Below are 23651 nucleotides of genomic sequence, written 5' to 3' on the forward strand. Positions count from 1 at the left end.
GACGGAGGGGAGGGGGCGGGGCGACATGGAAGGGGCGGCAGGGTGCAGTGGAGGTCGGGGGCTGCAGGGGAGGGGTGCGGGGCAGACGGGGTCGGCGGCGGCGCGGGTGTGGGTGGGGATGAATGAGAGAGTGGAGAGAAGAGAGGGGGTGGGACGGCAGTTAATGTACCCGCCTCTTTGCCGTCCACCAACGGTCGGCAAAGATTCTTTGCCTTCCGCTTGCAGACGGCAAAGAGGTGGGGACGGTGGGCTTTAGTTGGCTAAACAATAACAGGACCCACCCACCTCTTTGCCGTCTGCTAGCAGACATCAAAGATTCGTTGCCGTCAGCCAGCGGACGGCAAAGAACGGGCTGATGGCAAGACTTCGTTTGCCATCAGCCACATCTTTGTCGTCCGTTTTCTTGTGGCCGACGAAAAAGACCTTCTTTGCCATCATTAAGTGGACAGCAAAGAATGGGCAGATGGCAAAGAAGCTGATTCCAGTAGTGGATGGAGAGGAGAGGAGGTGGTTTTTCAATGCAGAAGAGGGATAGGAGCGTGCGGCAGCGATTTAGGATTGGACGGGAGGGCCGGCACACTGTGACTGGATCAAAATCAAAACCAATTTACCCTTTAATTAAGAAAGCGACCCCACATTAACTAGTCTCCCTTTTATTCTGGGTCATAATTGACCATGATTTTCACAAATAAAATATATGTTATACGTTGCAGAAATAATATAATTAGAGAGTACATTCAGATATGAACCAAACGATACAATTTTTGGGGACATGCATTCACATTTTGCTTGTCAAATACAGTACATGGTCAAACTTTGACCCAAAATACGCAAAACAAAAAAATACTTCCAAGACCAGCGCCGCTCCTCTCCTCTTAAACCACCGCTACTCCTCTCCTATTCTAATCTAAATCCATCGCCGCTCCTCTCCTCTTCAATTTCAAAACCACCGCCCCTCCTCTCCTGTTCCAATCCAAAACCAGTGTCTCTCCTCTCCCGTTCTAATCCAAAACCAGCGCTGCTCCACTCCTCTTCCATTCAAAAACCACCGCCGGTGAGTGAAGGTGTTGTGGAGAAGTAGATTGATGGAGTAGTACAACCGATACGTGAGGATCGCAGACGGCGACCCTGTGAAGCTAGCTAGGATGTTGGAGATACAGTCTTGGTTTGACAACAAGGACCAACTAGCGGCGACGGCACCATCCATGGCCAAATATCTGCAATAGAGTGAAAAGGCGGTGATACTCCCGAAGAACTTAAAAAACTGTAGTTTTATAGGAGTATAAAAGTGTAGACAATGTGATTCTTAGAGAAGAAACTGCAAGTTTCAGTTTCAGATAAGAAACTGCAAGTTCAGTTCCAGATAAGAAACTGCAACTTTCAGAGGCAGAGCATTTATATTAACACGACCTTTTCAAACAGGGATAACATCATGTTCGAAGTTTTATTCATGGTCGAAAATGGAACTACCAGCCAGTTAACATCATGTTGATCAACATTCATGCATAGCACATCTTCATATGATGCACAGTCAAAAAGATATGCTATTTTCAAAATGCCCACACAATGTCGAGTGTGCAAAAAACAGAGAAAACGAGGGACAAAGTTTTGGTAAGTGTTGGACGTGGTGTGCGTAGATGACAATGGGGACCCACAAGTCAATAATGGAAGAGGCAAAAAAATTGGAGATATTTTCCCTGCATCAGGTGGAATCGAACCCGGGCGGAACAACTATCGGTAGTGTCACTTGGCCACTGGGCTAGTTCAGTACTTTCGTTACAAATAAGGCACTGTCTCAAGTGGTCCGGTCTCCTCCTGCACCTTTGTGCGCTCGCCGCGGCGCCGCTTTTTGCCGTTGTGAACATGCTAAACAAACGAGAGGAATCCAGAGAGTACTGTATGTGGAGAGGCGGATAGTCGGGACCCACCAGGTCTATGGCCGTATGCAAGCAAGTGCCTCATTGATAAAATACTTCCTACTAATGCTATACTGACGTTGGGGCACACGGGTTTCTCAACATAGTTACAGTTTTTTTAGGTGCTTCAATGTAGTTACTAAAGGAGATAAATTCACAACGAAGCCGGGGAGCTAGCAGGTATCATTTATTATCACTGGGGCAGCAAGTATCGGTTGGGTTGTGGGCTGCCCCGTCTAGGCTGTATTTTTTAACATGCGCAGCCCATGACATGTCGGTTTGTATTTTCTTGAGGGCCGTCATGTATCAACCGGCCTATGGACCTCCCATCTGAGGTTTTATTTTTCCTGAAACATCGGCAACCCAATTTATGTATTTTTTTTGAAGAAAACGCACATGTCTATTCTATTTTTTGAAGGAAATATGCCCTAGAGGCAATAATAAAGTTGTTATTTATATTTCCTTATATCATGATAAATGTTTATTATTCATGCTAAATTGTATTAACCGGAAACTTAGTACATGTGTGAATACATAGACAAACAGAGTGTCCCTGGTATGACTCTACTTGACTAGCTCGTTAATCATAGATGGTTAAGTTTCCTAGCCATGGACATGTGTTGTCATTTGATGAACAGGATCACATCATTAGAGAATGATGTGATGGACTAGACCCATCCGTTAGCTTAGCACTATGATCGTTTAGTTTATTGCTATTGCTTTCTTCATGACTTACACATGTTCCTATGACTATGAGATTATGCAACTCCCGAATACCGGAGGAACACTTAGTGTGCTATCAAACGTCACAACATAACTGGGTGATTATAAAGATGCTCTACAGGTGTCACTGATGGTGTTTGTTGAGTTGGTATAGATCGAGATTAGGATTTGTCACTCCGATTGTCGGAGAGGTATCTCTGGGCCCTCTCGGTAATGCACATCACTATAAGCCTTGCATGCAATGTGACTAATGAGTTATTTATGGTATGTTACATTACGGAATGATTAAAGAGACTTGCCGGTAATGAGATTGAACTCGGTATGATGATACCGATGATCGAATCTCGGGCAAGTAACATACCGATGACAAAGGGAACAACATATGTTGTTATGCGGTTTGACCGATAAAGATCTTCATAGAATATGTAGGAACCAATATGAGCATCCAGGTTCCGCCATTAGTTATTGACCAGAGATGAGTCTCGATCATGTCTACATAGTTCTTGAACCCGTAGGGTCCGCACACTTAACGTTCGATGATGATCGGTATTATGAGTTTATGTATTTTGATGTACCGAAGGTAGTTCGAAGTCCCGGATGTGATCACGGATATGACGAGGATGGTCGATACATGAAGATTGATATATTGGAAGGTTATGTTTGGACACTAGAATGGTTTCGGATGTGTTTGGGCATATACCGGAGTACCAGGGGGTTACCGGAACCCCTTGGGGGCTTAATGGGCCTACATGGGCTTTAGTGCAAGAGAGAGGAAGCGACCAAGAGGTGGGGGCGCGCCCCCAAGCCCAATACGAATTGGGATGGGGGTCGGCCCTCCTTTCCTTCTTCTCCTCTTCCCCTTCCTTCCCCCTCCTATTAGGACTAGGAAAGGGAGAAAACCTACTCCTAGTAGGAGTAGGAATCCCCCCTTGGGGCGCACCATGAGGGCCGGCCGGACCCTTTCTCCCCTCCTTTATATACAGGTGAGGGGGCACCCCATAGACACACAAGTTGATTTCTTAGACGTGTGCGGTGCCCCCTCCATAGTTTCCCACCTCGGTCATATTGTCGTAGTGCTTAGGTGAAGCCCTGCGTCGGTAACTTCATCATCACCATCACCACGCCGTCGTGCTGATGAAACTCTCCCTCGGCCTCAGCTGGATCTAGAGACCGAGGGACGTCACCGAGCTGAGCATGTGTAGATTGCGGAGGTGCCATGTGTTTGGTACTTGATCTGTTGGATCGCGAAGATGTTCGACTACATCAACTGCGTTACTAAACGCTTCCTCTTTCAGTCTATGAGGGTACGTGGGCACACTCTCCCCGCTCGTTGCTATGCTTCTCCTAGATAGATCTTGCTTGATCGTAGGATTTTTTTAAATACTATGTTCCCCAACAGTGGCATCCGAGCCAGGTCTATGCGTAGATGTTATATGCACGAGTAGAACACAAAGGAGTTGTGGGTGTGGGTATATACCTATTGCTTGCCGTCACTAGTTGTTTCTTGATTCGGCGGTATTGTTGGATGAAGCGGCCCGGACCGACATTACATGACCGCATTCATGAGACTGGTTCTACCGACGTGCTTTGTACACAGGTGGCTAGCGGGTGTCAGTTTCTCCAACTTTAGTTGTATCGGATTCACTGAATAGGGTTCTTTCTGAAGATCAAAAAGCAATCACTATACCGTGTTGTGGTTTTTGATGCATAGGTAAGAATGGTTCTTGCTAAGCCCGTAGCAGCCACGTAAAACTTGCAACAACAAAGTAGAGGACGTCTAACTTGTTTTTGCAGGGCATGTTGTGATGTGATATGGTCAACACGTTATTATATAAATTGTTGTATGAGATGATCATGTTTTGTAACACAGTTATCGACAACTAGCAGGAGCCATATGGTTGTCGCTTTATTGTATGAAATGTAATCTCAATGTAATTGCTTTACTTTATCACTAAGCGGTAGCGATAGTCGTAGAAGCAATAGTTGGCGAGATGACAACGATGCTACAATGGAGATCAAGGTGTCAAGCCGGTGACAATGGTGATCATGACAGTGCTTTGGAGATGGAGATCAAAGGCACAAGATGATGATGGCCATATCATATCACTTATATTGATTGCATGTGATGTTTATCCTTTATGCATCTTATTTTGCTTAGTACGGTGGTAGCATTATAAGATGATCTCTCACTAAATTTCAAGGTATAAGTGTTCTCCCTGCTTATGAAACGTTGCTACAGTTCGTCGTGCCGAGACACTACATGATGATTGGGTGTGATAAGCTCTACGTTCACATACAACGGGTGCAAGCCAGTTTTGCAAAAGCAGAATACTCTAGTTAAACTTGACGAGCCTAGCATATGCATATATGGCCTCGGAACACTCAGACCGAAAGGTCGAGCGTGAATCATATAGTAGATATGATCAACATAGTGATGTTCACCATTGAAAACTACTCCAACTCACGTGATGATCGGACATGGTTTAGTTGATGTGGATCATGTGATCACTTAGATGATTAGAGGGATGTCTATCTAAGTGGGAGTTCTTAAATAATATGATTAATTGAACTTTAATTTACCATGAACTTAGTACTTGATAGTATTTTGCATATCTATGTTGTAGATCAATAGCTCGCGTATAGCTCCCTATTTTATTTGTTGATATGTTCCTAGAGAAAAATAAGTTGAAAGATGATAGTAGCAATTATGCGGACTAGGTCCGTGATCTTAGGATTATCCTCATTGTTGCACAAAAGAATTATGTCCTTGATGCACTGCTAGGTGACGGACCTATTGCAGGAGCAGATGCAGATGTTATGAATGTTTGGCAAAGCTTGGTGTGATGACTACTAGATAGTTTAGTGCACCATGCTTTACGGCTTAGAACCGGTACTTCAAAACGTTTTGAACACCACGGAACATATGAGATGTCCCAAGAGCTGAAATTTGTATTTCAGACTCATGCCCGAGTTGAGAGGTATGAGACCTCTAACAAATACTTTACCTACAAGATGGAGGAGAATAGCTCAACCAGTGAGCATGTGCTCAGAATGTCTGAGCACTACAATCACTTGAATCAAGTGGGAGTTAATCTTCCATATAAGATAGTGATTGACAGAGTTCTCTAGTCACAATCACCAAGTTACTAGAACTTCGTGATGAACTATAATATGCAAGGGGTGACGAAAACGATTCCCCGAGTTCTTCGCGATGCTGAAATTAGCGAAGGTAGAAATCAAGAAAAGCATCAAGTGTTGATGGTTGACAAGACCACTAGTTTCAAGTAAAAGGGCAAGGGAAAGAAAGGGAACTTCAGGAAGAATGGTGCTACCTCTTGAGCATGCATTGGTTTTCCCTTGAAGAGGAAAGGGTGATGCAGCAAAGCAGCGTAAGTATTTCCCTTAGTTTTTGAGAACCAAGGTATCAATCCAGTAGGAGACCACGCGCGAGTCACCTCATACCTACACAAACAAATAAGAACCTCACAACCAACGCGATAAAGGGGCTGTCAATCCCTTTATGGACACTTGCAAGAGTAAGATCTGATTGAGATAATAATAATAAGATAAATATTTTTGGTATTTTTATGATGTAGATTGAAAGTAAAGATTGCAAAATAAAATAGATTGGAAACTTGTATGATGGAGAATAGACCCGGGGGCCATAGGTTTCACTAGTGGCTTCTCTCAAGATAGCATAAGTATTACGGAGGGTGAATAAATTATTGTCGAGCAATTGCTAGAAAAGCGAATAATTATGAGAATATCTAGGCATGATCTTGTATATAGGCATCACGTCCGTGACATGTAGACCGACTCCTGCCTGCATCTACTACTATTACTCCACACACCGACCGCTATCCAGCATGCATCTAGAGTATTAAGTTCATAAGAACGGAGTAACACTTTAAGCAAGATGACATGATGTAGAGGGCTAAACTCATGCAATATTATATAAAACCCATCTTTTTATCCTCGATGGCAACAAAACAATACGTGTCATTTCCCTTTCTTTCACTTGGATCGAGCACCGCAAGATTGAACCCAAAGATAAGCACTTCTCCCATTGCAAGAAAGATCAATCTAGTAGGCCAAACCAAACTGATAATTCGAAGAGACTTGCAAAGATAACCAATCATACATAAAAGAATTCGGAGAAGATTCAAATATTGTTCATAGATAGTCTTGATCATAAACCCACAATTCATCGGATCTCAACAAACACACCGCAAAAGAAGATTAAATCGAATAGATCTCCAAGAGAATCGGGGAGAACTTTGTATTGAGATCCAAAGAGAGAGAAGAAGCCATCTAGCTAATAACTATGGACCCGAAGGTCTGAGGTAAACTACTCACACATCATCGGAGGGGCCATGGAGTTGATGTAGAGTGCCTCCGTGATCAATGCCCCCTCCGACGGAGCTCCGGAAAAGGCCCCAAGATGGGATCTCTTGGGTACAGAAGGTTGCGGCGGTGGAAATAGGGTTTCGTGGTGCTCCTGGATGTTTTCAGGGTACATAGGTATATATAGGAGGAAGAAGTAGGTCGGTGGAGTCACAAGGGGCCCACGAGGGGGGAGGGCGCGCCCAGGGGGTAGGTGCTCCCCCTGCCTCGTGGCCACCTCGTTGGTTTCTTGACGTCCACTCCAAGTCCACTGGATCATGTTTGTTCCAAAAATCACGCTCCCGAAGGTTTCATTCCATTTGGACTCCATTTGATATTCTTTTTTTGCCAAACACTGAAATAGGCAAAAAAACAGCAATTTGGGTTGGGCCTCCGGTTAATAGGTTAGTCCCAAAAATAATATATAAGTGTATAAATAAGCCCATTAAACATCCAAAACAGAATATATAATAGCATGGAACAATCAAAAATTATATATACGTTGGAGACGTATCAAGCATCCCCAACCTTAATTCCTTCTCGTCCTTGAGTAGCTAAATGATAAAAATAGAATTTTTGATGTGGAATTGTAACACCCACGATGCGGCTATATCTCGCACGTGTCGGAGCACGACTTAGAGGCATAACCGCATTGTAGGCATGTCGCAAGAGGGGTATCTTTACACATCCCATGTACTGAATAAGAAAGAGGTACAGAGTTGGCTTACAATCGCCACTTCACACAATACATAAATATAGCATTACATCATCTAGAATACAATCAAGGTCCGACTACGGAACCAAAATAAAGACAACCCCAAATGCATAAGATCCCCGATCGCCCCAACTGGTCTCCACCACTGATCGTCTGGAAAGGAAACGTAGTAACGTCCTGAATCCTCGTCGAACTCCCACTTGAGTTCAGTGGCATCCCCTAGAATGGCATCATTGGCACCTGCATCTGGTTTTGGAAGTAATTTGTGAGTCACGGGGACTCAGCAATCTCACACCCTCGCGATCAAGACTATTTAAGCTTATAGGTAGGGAAAAGGTAGTGAGGTGGAGCTGCAGCAAGCACTAGCATATATGGTGGCTAACATAAGCAAATGAGATCGAGAAGAGGAGCAAAGCACGGTCGATAAACTATGATCAAGAAGTAATCCTAGAACTACTTACGTTCAAGCATAACACAAGACCGTGTTCTCTTCCCGGACTCCGCCAAAAATAGACCATCACGGCTACACACGCGGTTGATGCATTTTAATTAAGTTAAGTGTGAAGTTCTCTACAACCGGATATTAACAAATACCCATATGCCCATAACCGCGGGCACGTCTTTCGAAAGTTCAAACCCTGCAGGGGTGTCCCAACTTAGCCCATCACAAGCTCTCACGGTCAACGAAGGATATTCCTTCTCCCAGGACGACCCGATCAGACTCGGAATCCCGGTTACAAGACATTTCGACAATGGTAAAACAAGACCAGCAAAGCTGCCCGATGTGACGACAAATCCTGATAGTAGTCGCACGTATCTCGTTCTCAGGGCACACCCGATGAGCACTCCGTAAAACTAAAACCAAACCTCGAGTTTCCCCGAGGGGGCGCCGCAAAGGACTCTAGTTTGGACCAACACTCAGAGGAGCACTGGCCCGGGGGTTTAAAATAAAGATGACCCTTGAGTCCGCGGAACCCAAGGGAAAAAGGCTTAGGGGGCAAATGGTAAAACCAAGGTTGGGCCTTGATGGAGGAGTTTTATTCAAGGCGAACTGTCAAGGGGTTCCCATTATAACCCAACCGCGTAAGGAACGCAAAATCAAGGAACATAACACCGGTATGACAGAAACTAGGGCGACAAGAGTGGAACAACACCAGGCATAAGGCCGAGCCTTCCACCCTTTACCAAGTATATAGGTGCATTAAAGTAAACAAGATATAATAATGATATACCAACAATAAACATGTTCCAACAAGGAACAAATTCCATCTTCACCTGCAACTAGCAACGCTATAAGAGGGGCTGAGCAAAGCGGCAACATAGCCAAACAACGGTTTGCTAGGACAAGGTGGGTTAGAGGTTTGACATGGCAATATGGGAGGCATGATATAGCAAGTGGTAGGTATTGCGGCATAGGCATAGCAATAGAGCGAGCAACTAGCAAGCAAAGATAGAAGTGATTTCGAGGGTATGGTCATCTTGCCTGCAAAGTTCTCCGAGTTGACGTAAGCTTGATCCTCGTAAGCGTACTCAACGGGTTCCTTAATACTGAACTCGTCTCCCGGCTCTACCCAAAGCAAGAACACAAGCAAAGGGAACCACAGTCAACCACGGTGCAATGCGCAAGCAACATGACGCAAAACATGGCAGGATATGCGGGATGTAAAATGCAATGCATATGCGTGCTCTGGAAGGAAAAGATTGAACCAGGCCTCAACTTATAAAACCAAGAGTGCCGTTGGAAATATGAGTTGATTTCGGTCGAAATCGATATAAAGATCACCAGAATCGAAAGCACGGTTTGCAAATGGCAAGCAAAACAATAATGGCCCAATTCTGCGATTAACAGCACGATGCCATCTAGAATGCAACAAGAAACTAAGCTACTGCACTCCAACATAGCAACAAAGCACATGGCAGTGATCTACTCAAGATGCTTGACAAAAGATGAAAACTGAGCTACGGCTAAATCACACAAGAGCAGGTTCAAACAAGCATGGCAAAAGTGCAAAAGATATCAGCTTCATAGACTTAGTGAAAATAACATGTCAGGATTTAACATCTGGAAGCAATGTTTAGAGCAAGATAACAACATGCTACAGGAACATATCATGGCAAAGCAAGGCATGGCATGAAACTACTCAAAGCATATAACAAAAGTCCCTTACTGACCATAAGCCAAAAAGGATCAAAAGACAAGATGGCACCCATGTAAACATAGCAAGTTTCATTAACAGATTCAGACAGCAGAAAACTGGACATGGCATAAACAGAGTTACGTAGGCATGTTTGCGAGATCGATGCACTCAACATAAGGCATTGCTTGACAAGCTAAGTATACACCCAGCAAGAAGACATGATCAAGAAGTTAAACATGGCAAGAACCATCTCATAGCATACATGGATCAACTACAACAACCTTGGCAAAATTGATTAACACGTAAACAATCTGCCAGGAACATTTTATAGCAAAAGTAGAGCAAGATTGAGTCATTCTAGGGGACTCCATAAATGCAAGCAAAGACATGGATGGATAGAGCACAACCATATTCCAACATCATTCTTACTGAACATGCTCAGAAGAGGCATGGATCACTCTGTAGCAACATGAATACATGGCATAAAAATAACATCAGGGAAATGACTTAGAAGAATTCTAAGTCCCTGAAATCAGCAACATCACGAGAGCTACTTTGCATGCTTGTGCTAGTCACCACATTGATCACAAAAAATACATGGCATACACCCCTGTAAAGATGGCATGGCATAGCCCAAAACACATGCAGGGCTCAAGTTCATAGGAGGCACACAATAATCGTGGCAAAAATGACAAATGCTCATAATCTGTTAAGAAACAGAAATTAACATTATAAAGCACTCTTGAAACAGCATTTTAGGGAACAAGATGGACTCAAAAAAGCATGGTGCGATGGAACAAAATCAAGAGGATATCCTAACGAACAATTTGATATATCACACACGCAAAACGGAGCTACGGATGATGAGATATGGTATGAAGAAAAGTGCTTGAAAATATGAGCAGGGGCGAGGACTTAGTGAAAACCACCTCAGATCTAGGGTTCTTCGGATCTTGCACGCGAGCCGAGGAGGGCGCGAGCTCGTCGGAGATGGAGGTAGAGCTCGCCGGAGATGGGGGACTCGCTGGATCCAGGAGCTCGGCGCGGCGAGTGGCGACAAGGAGAGGGCCAGGAGGCGGCGGAGAAGTGGGCGCGGCGCCACTTGGCGCTTCCTGATTGGCCGGGCGGCGGTGGGCGGACGCGTCCGGCTTTGCCCGGACGTGTCCGGCGGTGCAAGGAGAGGGGGAGCTAGGGTTTACCCGCGAATTTCGGAGGGGAAGGTGTATTTATAGTTTGTGGGAGCTAGGAGAGTCCAAATGAGGTGCGGTTTTCGGCCACGCGATCGTGATCGAATGACCGAGAGGATGGAGGGGGTTTGGATGGGTTTTGGGCCACTTTGGAGGGATGTTGGGCTGCAACACACATGGGGCCTTTACGGTTCCTCGGTTAACCATTGGAGTATCAAACGAACTCCAAATGACACAAAACTTGATAGGCGGTCTACCGATAGTGTTAAAAGCGGCTGTCAGTGTCCAATCCGATCCGAGAACTTTTAACACCTGCACACGAAAAGAGGCAAAAGGGGGCTGTCGGTGTCAAAACCGGCGGATCTCGGGTAGGGGGTCCCGAACTGTGCGTCTACGGAGAATGGTAACAGGAGGCAGGGAACACGATGTTTTACCCACGTTCGGGCCCTCTTGATGGAGGTAAAACCCTACGTCCTGCTTGATTTATTCTTGATGATATGAGTATTACAAGAGTTGATCTACCACGAGATCGGAGAGGCTAAACCCTAGAAGCTATCCTATGGTATGATTGTATGTTGTCCTACGGACTAAAACCCTCCGGTTTATACAGACACCGGAGGGGGCTAGGGTTACACAAGGTCGGTTACAAAGGAGGAGATATCCATGTCTGTACTGCCTAGCTTGCCTTCCACGCCAAGTAGAGTTCCATCCTGACACGAGACAAAGTCTTCAATCTTGTATCTTCATAGTCCAACAATCTGGCCAAAGGATATAATCTGGTTGTCCGGATACACCCTAATACAGGACTTCCTCAGTAGCCCCCGAACCAGGCTTCAATGACGATGAGTCCGGCGCGCAGTGTTGTCTTCGGCATTGCAAGGCAGGTTCTTCTCCATATTTCGAACGTTTGTAAAGCAGTGTCCGGTCCCATAAAAGTTTGGACCTTTTGGCTTCTGTGCCCAATAAGGGCTATCTCCCACGCGTTGAATGAATACGAGGCGCAAGGGCATTTTTACATTCGCCCCCCTAGCCAGACAAATAAATTGTCTATTAAAAGGAAGGGGATCCTCAGATTCGATCCATACCATTCTCCCCCAGCGAGAATCCATCAGAGCGCGCTTCGGAAAGATCCATTCCAGCATGGCCGACCTCCGCAGCTCCTCCTCCCGCCCCCGTAGCCCTAAGCCCGATGATTGGGAGAGGTGTTCAGTCCCACACAGTCGATTAATCGAACTGCAGACTAAGGGATTTCTCCCTCCAGCATACATGGTGCCCGTTCGAGCTGGGCTTGCCACCTACAATGGTGGGGAGCAAGCGGAGAGCTTTCCCAGCCCCTCTATGGGGGAGCGGGTCTGCCTTGTTCCTTATTTATTAAGGGGACTCGGATTTCCAATTCATCTGTTCCTCCGCAGGCTCCTGGAGTTCTACGGCCTCCAATTACACAATTTCACCCCTGCCTCCATTCTACATATCGCCGGCTATGTCGCTCTCTGCGAGTTGTTCCTGGGCTGCGAGGCTCACTTCGAGCTGTGGAAAAGGCTATTTTGCCTTGTCCCTCTCACACAGAGGGGGTCACTTTATCAAGTTGGCGGAGCCGAAATATGGCGCATCGCCGGTACCGGATACCTTTCCGGTACCCCAAAGAAGTCGTCCAAAGACTGGCCTTCGGAATGGTTTTATATGGAGGACGTTCCCCTTCTGGACCCTATTCGGCGGGTTCTTCCTGAGTTCAGCAATGCTCCTCTGAAGAAATGCCGAAGTTGGCGCCCACGGAGCCCCCAGGTGGAAGACAATGGAGAAGTCCTCTGCCTGATGAACCGGATTATAGCACTGGCTCAATCAGGATTGATAGTAATCGAAGTTATGTCGATTCGCATAATGCGGGGAGTGCAACCACTTCAATATCGTGGGCACCCCTTGTGGTGTTTTAACGGGGCGGATGATGCCACCCGCTGCGGGCGTAAGGGTCCGGACAATGCTGCCGCTTTAGCAAAAATTATGTCTGGATTGTTCAAGGGAGAGGAATAGGAGTTCATCCACATCAAACCACGGGATGGATTCTCCATGTACAATCCTCCAAGCTGGGTAAGTTATATCTCCTTACTCCCATTTTTCCCGCATTCTTTGTCGTAAATATTCACCTTGCCACTTTGCGGCAGGAACTGCGAAAAGCCATAAAGGAGGTTAGCAGTCCTTCTCCACAACCAGAGGACCCTGACCGGGCCCTCGACTCCGAACTTGAAGAAGATCCGGTTATATTCGTGGAGCTGATAGACCGGCAGTTCTATCAGTTAAGCTGCGACGATGCCATGGTGGCCACTACGGCCGACTATCCCGGACTGCTTCCTGCATCGCACGTAAGAAAACCAAAAAATCCCAATTCCAAAAACTAGGATCCCCTGTTAGACACTTCACCTACCATATACATATGGTGTTTTTACAGGGAAGGCATTCGGGACGCCCTGCCGAACCCGCAGCAACTTGCCAACAAGAGGCACCGAGGCTGGGCAGGCCAAAAAGGAAGGCGGTCAGGATGGAGACGCCCACACAAAGGTATAATAGAAACCCCGCTCCATGCTTGTCGTCTTTCTCAAAATGTAACGACACCCGTGTTTCTTTAACAAAAAAACGCTCGCCGGAATATGTCCGGCGATGTTGCTAATCACGCTTCCACCAGTCGGGCGCCAGGACCGGACATAGAGGCGGAAGCCGATATGCGGTGGGCGCCGGATAATCCCCCTACAGAGGATTCAGATAGATTATCCGCTACAAACTCAGAAGTGGAAAGCGCCATGAATCATAGGCGTCGCCGGGCCGTACTCCGTGATGCTTGTTTCTCACCAGAGGCATTTGATGCCTTCAATTCTAGAGAGGCGTACCTCCGTGCTGCTCAAGATGGTCTAGCCAGAGCCACAAATCAGTATGTAAAGGATGTACGGGTAAGTAAATCTGACGATTTATATGTATCAGTAGCCCCTGAGACTTGAAACAGTTAGCAGAACTGATTTAAGGATCATCTTTATTGTGCAGGTTCTTACAAAGAAGAATACTAGGCTGTCACAGGAGCTGGAGGAATGCAAGACCCAACTGCGAGCCACTATTGTCGCATTGAAGGAACCGAAAAAGTCTCCCGCCGGTAACATTTACTTTAAAGAATGATGGTTACCATATAGTGTGCGGCGTGGCTGCAGATCTAACAATAGATGTTGTAGATGAGTCCGGAGAAAATCCGGAGGACCAGCATGTCGTGCGACAGCTAGAGGTTGGCAAACGCGTGCTAACAGAGGTTAGGCGGGAGAAAAACAATCTCCAAGACGCCAATATCATGCTGAGCGTGGAACTAAAAGACGTTTGAGCCCAGCTTGCAGACTCTGAGAAGGAGAATAAGCGGCTTCAGTGCGGCATTTTCAGTAAGTGCTTGAACGTATCCTTTTGAAGGAATTCGGCGAAGAAGCCGACTAACAGTGTTATGTTTGTAGGTATGCTGACAGGTCGTCCCGAGGAGGAAATGCCCGGGTCTGCGGGTGATCTTCTATCCGAGCTCTCACATCTGCACGAACAAGTTCGGCAGGTGATGCAAGGTGTTGCCCAGTCCTTGTGGCCATCCGTCTCCCTGCCAGAAGGCATTGTAGAGCTTAAGGAGAAGCTCAAGGGAGCACGGCGGCGCTTCCAATTATGGAAGATATCGGCCTACCGTCAAGGTGCTAGAGAAGCCTAGGCCATGGTGAAGACGCGGTATACCAAGGCTGACCCAAATCACATGGCCGAGGTCGGACCTGTGGGGCCCGACGGGAAAGATATTCCCGTTAGCTTAGTTTATGGGCAAGTAGAATTAGCCGCAAAGTATTCCCAATAGGATTGTAGGCTAGACCACCTGTTGGATGGTATAGAAGAGGAATTGAGTCACTCTGCATGACTATGTAATTAAAGTGACATGTATAATGCCTTCTAGCCGGATTGTAGATCATTTGTCATGGCGGACCTTTTCGCTTTAACCTCAGGACCTGATAGTCCAGAGTGTATCCGAATACCCGCTCAGTTATATAAGAACCGGGGTATGCATGGAGACCAGGCGTAGGGGTCATTAGTGCTTGAACAGACAAGTGCCCAACTAGTTATGTCATATTACATGGGTAGTAAGAAACATCTTCCAGGGAGAATAGTTCCGTTAAGGGTTCCTTTCCGTGGGTACGCATGCCCTAAAGTGCATGTCTAGACTGCGATAGGAAACGCAGGAAAAACATCTGGGGGCACATATGGAAAATAAAAATCATCTTTTGTTCACCGACCGAATATTCCCTTAAGAACGCTAGCTTTCGGCTTCACCCAGTCTGAGGTACACATTCGGCTGACCTGGCAGTAACAATCGCAGAGGTGCTCCCCTTATGCCCTAGCCGAATTAACGGGAACGTAGGGAATAAATGAAAGAGCCAGGCAACCCAGCTTGGCCAAAACTTAAGTCATATCGATGCATATAATGGAGAAAAAAGGTACATGCGGAAGTATAACACATGTGTGGGGCATGAGGCCCGGATAAATAATTAAGCTTATGTGAAAGAAGCCCCTAGGTATGATGAGTGCGGCTAGCGCATCTATAATGTGCAAGCGAGGCACAAGTTGGCACTTGAAGGCCTAGAGAAAGAATAAAAGAAAGAAAGAAAGAAAAACAAGACCGATAATGTATATGCAAAAAATGGACAGAGGAAGGGGATGAACATAGAGTCCGACGCTAGGCGTAGAATCTTCGGAGCCTAGCTGCGTTCCATGGGTTCAGCTCGAGTCGATTAGTCGATGCATCCCGCAGTCGGTACGCTCCCCCGGTCAGAACTTGGTCAATAATGAAGGGACCTTCCCATTTGGGCTCGAGCTTGTTCTTTTTCTTATCCGGCAGGCATAGAACTAGTTCGCCAACGTTATAAGTTTTGGCCTGTACTACTCTGCTTTGGTATCTGTGAGCCTGTTGGTGATAAAATGCGGAACGGGCTTTTGCTACGTAGCGCTCCTCCTCCAGGGTGTCCAGACTGTCCTGCCGATTGAGCTTGGCTTCTCTTTCTTCATACATGCGCACTCGAGGTGATTCATGAATTATGTCACAGGGCAAGACTGCCTCTGCGCCGTACACCATAAAGAAGGGTGTATATCCGGTACTACAATTCAGCATGGTCCGAAGCCCCCAGAGTACAGAGTCGAGCTCCTCTACCCGGTGCGTGTTAGACTCCGTTAAGGAACGCACTAATTTGGGTTTAATGTCGTTCATTATAAGACCGTTTGCTTGCTCAACTTGGCCGTTGGTTTGTGGGTGATAGACTGAAGCATAATCGAACTTGATGCCCATTTTGCTGCACCAGAGTTTTACCTCATCATTCGTGAAGTTCGTGCTGTTGTTAGTGATGATTCTGTGGGGGACGCCATAACAGCGTACGACCCCGGATATGAAGTCTATCACCGGTCCGGGTTCGGCTGTTTTAACAGGTTTGGCCTCTATCCATTTGGTGAATTTATCCACCATGACCAGTAAGTATTTTTTCTTGTGGGTTCCCCCTTTAAGGGGTCCAACCATGTCAAGCCCCCAGACCGCGAAGGGCCACGTAATGGGGATGGTTTGGAGGGCAGTGGGTGGCATGTGGCTTTGATTTGCAAAGAGCTGGCAACCGGCGCAACGTTGGACCAAGTCCTGTGCATCTGCCCGGGCCGTTGGCCAATAGAATCATGTACGGAAGGCCTTGCTTACAAGAGCCCGGGCTACGCTGTGGTGACCGCCGAGTCCGGCATGAATTTCTGCCAAAAGGTTCCGCCCTTCCTCTTCGGAGATGCATCTTTGAAGGACTCCGATAGTGCTTTTTTTGTATAATTCTCCCTCATGGACCCTGTAGGCCTTGGATCGCCGCACTATGCAGCGTGCCTCATTTTGGTCCTCCGGAAGTTCTTATCTAGTTAGGTAGGCCAGGAATGGTTCTGTCCACGGGGCAATGATGGCCATTATTACGTGGGCTGAAGGTGTTATTTCGGTGGCGGAGCCTCCGATTGTGTCAGATTGTTCGGTATCGGGTATTTTGGCTGGGTCCGGACTATTGTTACCGGTGTCCCCTTCCCATACTACGGATGGCTTGAACAGCCTCTCCAAAAATATGTTGGGGGGGACCGCATCGCGTTTTGCGCCAATGCGGGCGAGGATATCCGCCGCCTGATTGTTTTCCCGAGCCACATGGTGAAATTCGAGCCCCTCGAACCGAGCTGACATTTTTAGGATGGCGTTTTGATAGGCTGTCATCTTCGGATCCTTGGCATCAAAGTCTCCATTTATTTGGGATATTGTGAGGTTCGAATCCCCACGCACCTCCAGGCGCTAAATGCCCATGGAAACTGCCATCCAAAGACCATGTAACAGGGCTTCGTATTCGGCTACATTGTTGGAGTCTGTATACAGTATCTGCTGTACGTATTAAACTGTATCTCTGGTTGGGGATGTCAGGACGACGCCAGCCCCCAGTCCAGCCTACATTTTGGAGCCGTCGAAGTGCATAATCCAATTGGATTATGCGCCGTACTCTTTGGGGAGTTTGGCTTTTGAAGAGGGAATTTATGTCCGTCCGCTTCTCGTTCGACGACGAGCACTGCGCTTACAACTTGATGGGTTGCCGCAATGTATAACAACATTGGTTCGCCAATCTTTGGCGCGGCCAGGATTGGGTTGGTTGCCAGCATGGCTTTTATTTCTTCCAATCCGGTTGTGGTAGCGTTCATCCACTCGAAGTGTTCGGTGTGCCGAAGGAGGCGATAAAGGGGTAATGCCTTTTCTCCTAAGCGGGAGATAAAGCGGCTTAGAGCCGCCACGCACCCAGTTAACTTCTGGATTTGTTTGAGGTCTGTTGGGGTAGGCAACTATGACAAAGCTCGGATTTGGGCCGGATTAGCTTCAATACCTCTACTGGAGACAATGAAACCCAGGAGCTTTCCGGATGGTATGCCGAAAACGCATTTTTCCGGATTGAGCTTGATGTCGTATGTTCGGAGGTTGTCGAATGTGAGCCTCAACTCATCTATCAAAGAGTCGACGTGTTTGGTTTTGATGACCACATCGTCTACGTATGCCTCTACTGTTTTGCCGATTTGTTTCTCCAGACATGTCTGAATCATGCGCTGATATATTGCGCCGGTGTTTTTGAGCCCAAAAGGCATTGTGTTGAAACGGAAGGGACCGTATGGTATGATGAATGCCGTTGCGGCTTGGTCGGACTCCGCCATCTTGATTTGGTGGTAACCGGAGTATGTGTCGAGGAAACACAATGACTCGTGTCCTGCGGTAGCATCAATAATTTGATCGATGCGGGGGAGGGGGAAGGGATCCTTTGGGCAAGCCTTATTGAGGTCCTTGAAATCGACACAAAGGCGCCAGGATTTATCCTTCTTTGGTACCATCACCAGGTTTGCTAGCCAGTCCGAGTGTTTTATTTCTCTGATGAATCCGGCCTCCAATAACTTGGCTAGGCCTCTCCCATGGCCTGTCTCTTAGGTTCGGAGAAACGCCGAAGAGCTTGCTTGACCGGCTTAAATCCCTTTAGGATATTGAGGCTATGCTCGGCCAGCCTGCGTGGGATTCCTGGCATGTCTGAGGGATGCCAGGCGAATATGTCCCAATTCTCGCACAGGAACTCTCATAGTGCAGCGTCCACGGCGGGGTTTAACTGTGCCCCGATGGAGGCTGTTTTTGTAGGGTCCGTTGGGTGGACTTGGAATTTGACTATTTCATTCGCTGGTTTAAAAGAGGTGGACTTGGATCTCTTGTCGAGTATCACGTCATCTCTATCCAATGTGGAGCGTAGCGTGGTTAATTCCTCGGCCGAGAGGGCTTATGATAATGCCTCGAGGGCCAGTGCGGCTGTTTTGTTTTCGGCGCGGAGTGCTATGTCCGGATCACTGGCGAGGGTGACGATTCCGTTGGGCCCGGGCATTTTGACCTTCATGTACCCATAATGGGGTACGGCTTGGAAGATTGTGAACGCCTCACGTCCTAAAAGGGTGTGGTGTCCACTGCTGAACGGGGCCACTTGAAATGTAATTTCTTCGGACCTAAAGTTCTCTGGCGTACCGAATACCACATCTAGTGTGATTTTCCCAGCGCATCGTGCCTCCCGACTGGGTATGATTCCCCTGAAGGTTGTGCTACTTTGCTCAATGCGGTTCCAGTCTATTTCCATTTTTTGAAGAGTTTCCTCATAGATGAGGTTTAATCCATTGCCCCGTCCATGAGTACTTTGGTGAGTCGAAAGCCGTCCATGATTGGACGGAGGACCAGTGCGACTAGTGCTCGGGCTGTTCGGAATTTAGGTTCGTCACTGGCATTGAAGGTAATAGCCGTGTCACTCCATGGATTTATTGCTGCTACGTGGCAGATTTCGGCCATGCTGCGGAGTGTTCGCTTGCGCCTATTATTTGACGCGAAGGTCTCAAAGACTGTTAACACCGTATTGTTATCCACGGGATGGTGCTCCGTGGCATTTGGGATAAGAAGATCCTCACCACTTTTGGCCACCTGCCGGAGTATCCAACATGCTCTAAGGCTGTGCGTTGGTATTGTATCCGCTGTGCTATGAATTTTGCAGGGTCCGTTAAGCCATCCCTCCAATACGGTTTCGTGCCCTGTAGAGGGTGTTTGCTTCTTTGTAATGAACTCGGGTGTCTTATGATAGTGCACCCTTTTACTTCGGACTGGGTGTGTATACGGAGCCGGATTATCCCAAAATTTCATTTCGGTTTTCTAGGCACTTTCCATCGCACAGTACTTTCGTACTATGGACGCCAAGTCGGCGAAGAGTGATATGTCACGGCGACTTGTGGCGTTCAGGATTCCCTTGTCCATGCAGTTATTGCAGAAAAGTGAGACTGTGTCTTCCTCGCGGCAGTCCTTAACCTTATTCATCACAAGGAGGAATCTGGCCCAATAATGATGTACTGTTTCATGGGGCTCTTGCCTGATGTGGGAAAAATCGTTTATGTCTGGGTGGGTGGATGGATTTGAGTCCGGACCCCTACCCGATCTGAGACCCAGGGGCCGAGGGGTTTCCAATCTTGGAAGTTCGGATTCCAGTATGTTGCCCGATGAGTCTGGCCCGCTACCTGACTCTAGGTTCAGGGATTGGGTGATGTCCTCCCATAAATGGGTATCTGGCTCAAAGAGCTCAGGATTTCAAACATAGTTAGTCTTCAAGATAGAGGGAGGATCGCCGCATTGTTCCTCCACCACCGGAACATGATGGGTGACCGATGGAGAGTTAATCTCCCTTCGATTGGGTTTAAGCCCAATCCGATCATAGTCTGTAGCGACTCCCAAGGCGGCGATGCGATCCAAGAGTTCGTTTAGGGAGGAGAGCTCCATTGGATCCATCTGCTCGGCGAATTCCGAGCCGACGTGGAGGATGTTTTTGATGACCCGAGAAGTCATCGTCGGTTTAGCGGCGGAACAGGCAGTCATGACGAAACTGCCTAGCCGGAGAGTTTGGCCGACAGCTAGAGCTCCCCCGGCGGTAATGTTGTTTTTAACAACAAGATGAGGCATCCTTCCTTACGGCGACATCACAGAGGAACTCTCAATGAAAGAACCAATGTCGGTGTCAAAACCGGCGGATCTCGGGTAGGGGGTCCCGAACTGTGCGTCTAAGGCGGATGGTAACAAGAGGCAGGGAACACGATGTTTTACCCAGGTTCGGGCCCTCTTGATGGAGGTAAAACCCTACGTCCTGCTTGATTTATTCTTGATGATATGAGTATTACAAGAGTTGTTCGACCACGAGATCGGAGAGGCTAAACCCTAGAAGCTAGCCTATGGTATGATTGTATGTTGTCCTACAGACTAAAACCCTCCAGTTTATATAGACACCAGAGGGGGCTAGGGTTACACAAGGTCGGTTACAAAGGAGGAGATATCCATATCCGTACTGCCTAGCTTGCCTTCCACGCCAAGTAGAGTTCCATCCGGACACGAGACGAAGTCTTCAATCTTGTATCTTCATAGTCCAACAGTCCGGCCAAAGGATATAATCCGGCTGTCCGGATACCCCCTAATCCAGGACTCCCTCAGGGGCGCCGGAGGACGTAGGAGTGCCGGAATGCAAAACGGACAATGGGGAAAATGCTCGGATGCATGAGACGAACATGTATGCAAATCAGATGCACATGATGACATGATATGAGATTCATGACATGGACAAAATGCAAAACAAAGACAAAAACCAAACCACGAGGGAATATCATAACTTAGTGCCGAAAATGGCAAGAGTTGGAATACAAATATGGAAAGTTACATACGGGGTGTTACAGGAATGCTTTCTAGAATATTCTTCAATGTATTTTTCTCTATTGTGGCATGAATGTTCAGATCCGAAAGATTGAAGATAAAAGTTTATTGTTGACATAAAAATAGTAATACTCCAAGTATGCTAATCAAGAAATTATGCCTTATCAAAATACCATAGCCAAAGAAAACTTATCCCTACAAAGTCATATAGCTTGGCCATGCTTCATTTTCGTCACACAAAATGCTCTCATCATGCACAACCCCTATGACAAGCCAAACAATTGTTTCATACTTAGCCTTTTCAAACTCTTTCAACTTTTACGCAATATATGAGCGCGAGCCATGGACATAACACTATGGGTGGAATAGAATATGATGATTGAGGTTGTGTGAGAAGACAAAAGGGAGAAAGTCTCACATTGACGCGGCTAATCAATGGGCTATGGAGATGCCCACCGATTGATGTCAATGCAAGGAGTAGGGATTGCCATGCAATGGATGCACTAGAGCTATAAATATATGAAAGCTCATCAAAGAAACTAAGTGGGTGTGCATCCAACTCGCTTGCTCACGAAGAACTAGGGCATTTGAGGAAGCCCATCATTGGAATATACAAACCAAGTTCTATAATGAAAAATTCCCACTAGTTTATGAAAATGACAACATAGGAAACTCTCTATCATGAAGATCATGGTGCTACTTTGAAGCACAAGTGTGGAAAAAGGACAGTAACATTGTCCCTTCTCTCTTTTTCTCTCTTTTTTCTCTTTTTTTATTTGGGCCTTCTTTCTTTTTTTTCGTCCAGAGTCTCATCTCGACTTGTGGGGGAATCATAGTATCCATCATCCTTTCCTCAATGGGACAATGCTCTAATAATGATGATCATCACACTTCTTTTTACTTACAACTCAAGAATTACAACTCAATACTTAGAACAAAATATGACTCTATGTGAATGCCTCCGGCAGTGTACCGGGATATGCAATGAATCAAGAGTGACATGCATGAAAAATTATGAATGGTGGCTTTGCCACAAATACGATGTCAACTACATGATCATGCATGGCAATATGACAATGATGAAGCGTGTCATAATAAATGGAACAGTGGAAAGTTGCATGGCAATATATCTCGGAATGGCTATGGAAATGCCATAATAGGTAGGTATGGTGGCTGTTTTGAGGAAGATATAAGGAGGTTTATGTGTGATAGAGCATATCATATCACGGGGTTTGGATGCACCAGCGAAGTTTGCACCAACTCTCAAGGTGAGAAAGGGCAATGCACGATACCGAAGAGGCTAGAAATGATGGAAGGGTGAGAGTGCGTATAATCCATGGACTCAACATTAGTCATAAAGAACTCACATACTTATTGCAAAAATCTACAAGTCATCAAAACCAAGCACTACGCGCATGCTCCTATGGGGATAGATTGGTAGGAAAAGACATCGCTTGTCCCCGACTGCCACTCATATGGAAAGCAATCAAAGAACACCCCATGCTTCACATTTGTCACATAACATTTACCATATGTGCATGCTACGGGACTTGCCAACTTCAACACAAGTATTCATCAATTTCACAATTACTCAACTAGCACACCTCTAATATTACCACCTTTATATCTCAAAACAATCTACCGAGCATCCAACTTCTCTTAGAATTTAAAATTTATAACCAAAGTGAATTACCATGCTGTTCTAAAGGACTCTCAAAATGATATAAGTGAAGCATGAGAGAATAATAGTGTCTATAAAACAAAATAGAGCCACCACTGTGCTCTAAAAGATATAAGCGAAGCACTAGAGCAAAAATTATCCAACTCAAAAGATATAAGTGAAGCACATAGAGTATTCTAATAAATTCCAATTCATGTGTGTCTCTCCCAAAAGGTGTGTACAGCAAGGATGATTGTGGTAAACTAAAAATCAAAGACTCAAGTCATACAAGACGCTCCAAGCAAAACACATATCATGTGGTGAATAAAAATATAGCTCCAAGTAAAGTTACCGATGGACGAAGACGAAAGAGGGGATGCCTTCCGGGGCATCCCCAAGCTTAGGCTTTTGGTTGTCCTTGTATTTTACCTTGGGGTGCCGTGGGCATCTCCAAGCTTAGGCTCTTGCCACTCCTTGTTCCATAATCCATCAAATCTTTACCCAAAACTTGAAAACTTCACAACACAAAACTTAAAAGAAAATCTTCGTGAGCTCCGTTAATAAAAGAAAACAAACCACCACTTCAAGCTATTGTAATGACCTCATTCTGTATTTATATTGGTGTTAAACCTACT

Source organism: Triticum aestivum, chromosome 7A (assembly GCF_018294505.1).
Source record: "Triticum aestivum cultivar Chinese Spring chromosome 7A, IWGSC CS RefSeq v2.1, whole genome shotgun sequence".
Classification (NCBI taxonomy): Eukaryota; Viridiplantae; Streptophyta; class Magnoliopsida; order Poales; family Poaceae; genus Triticum; species Triticum aestivum.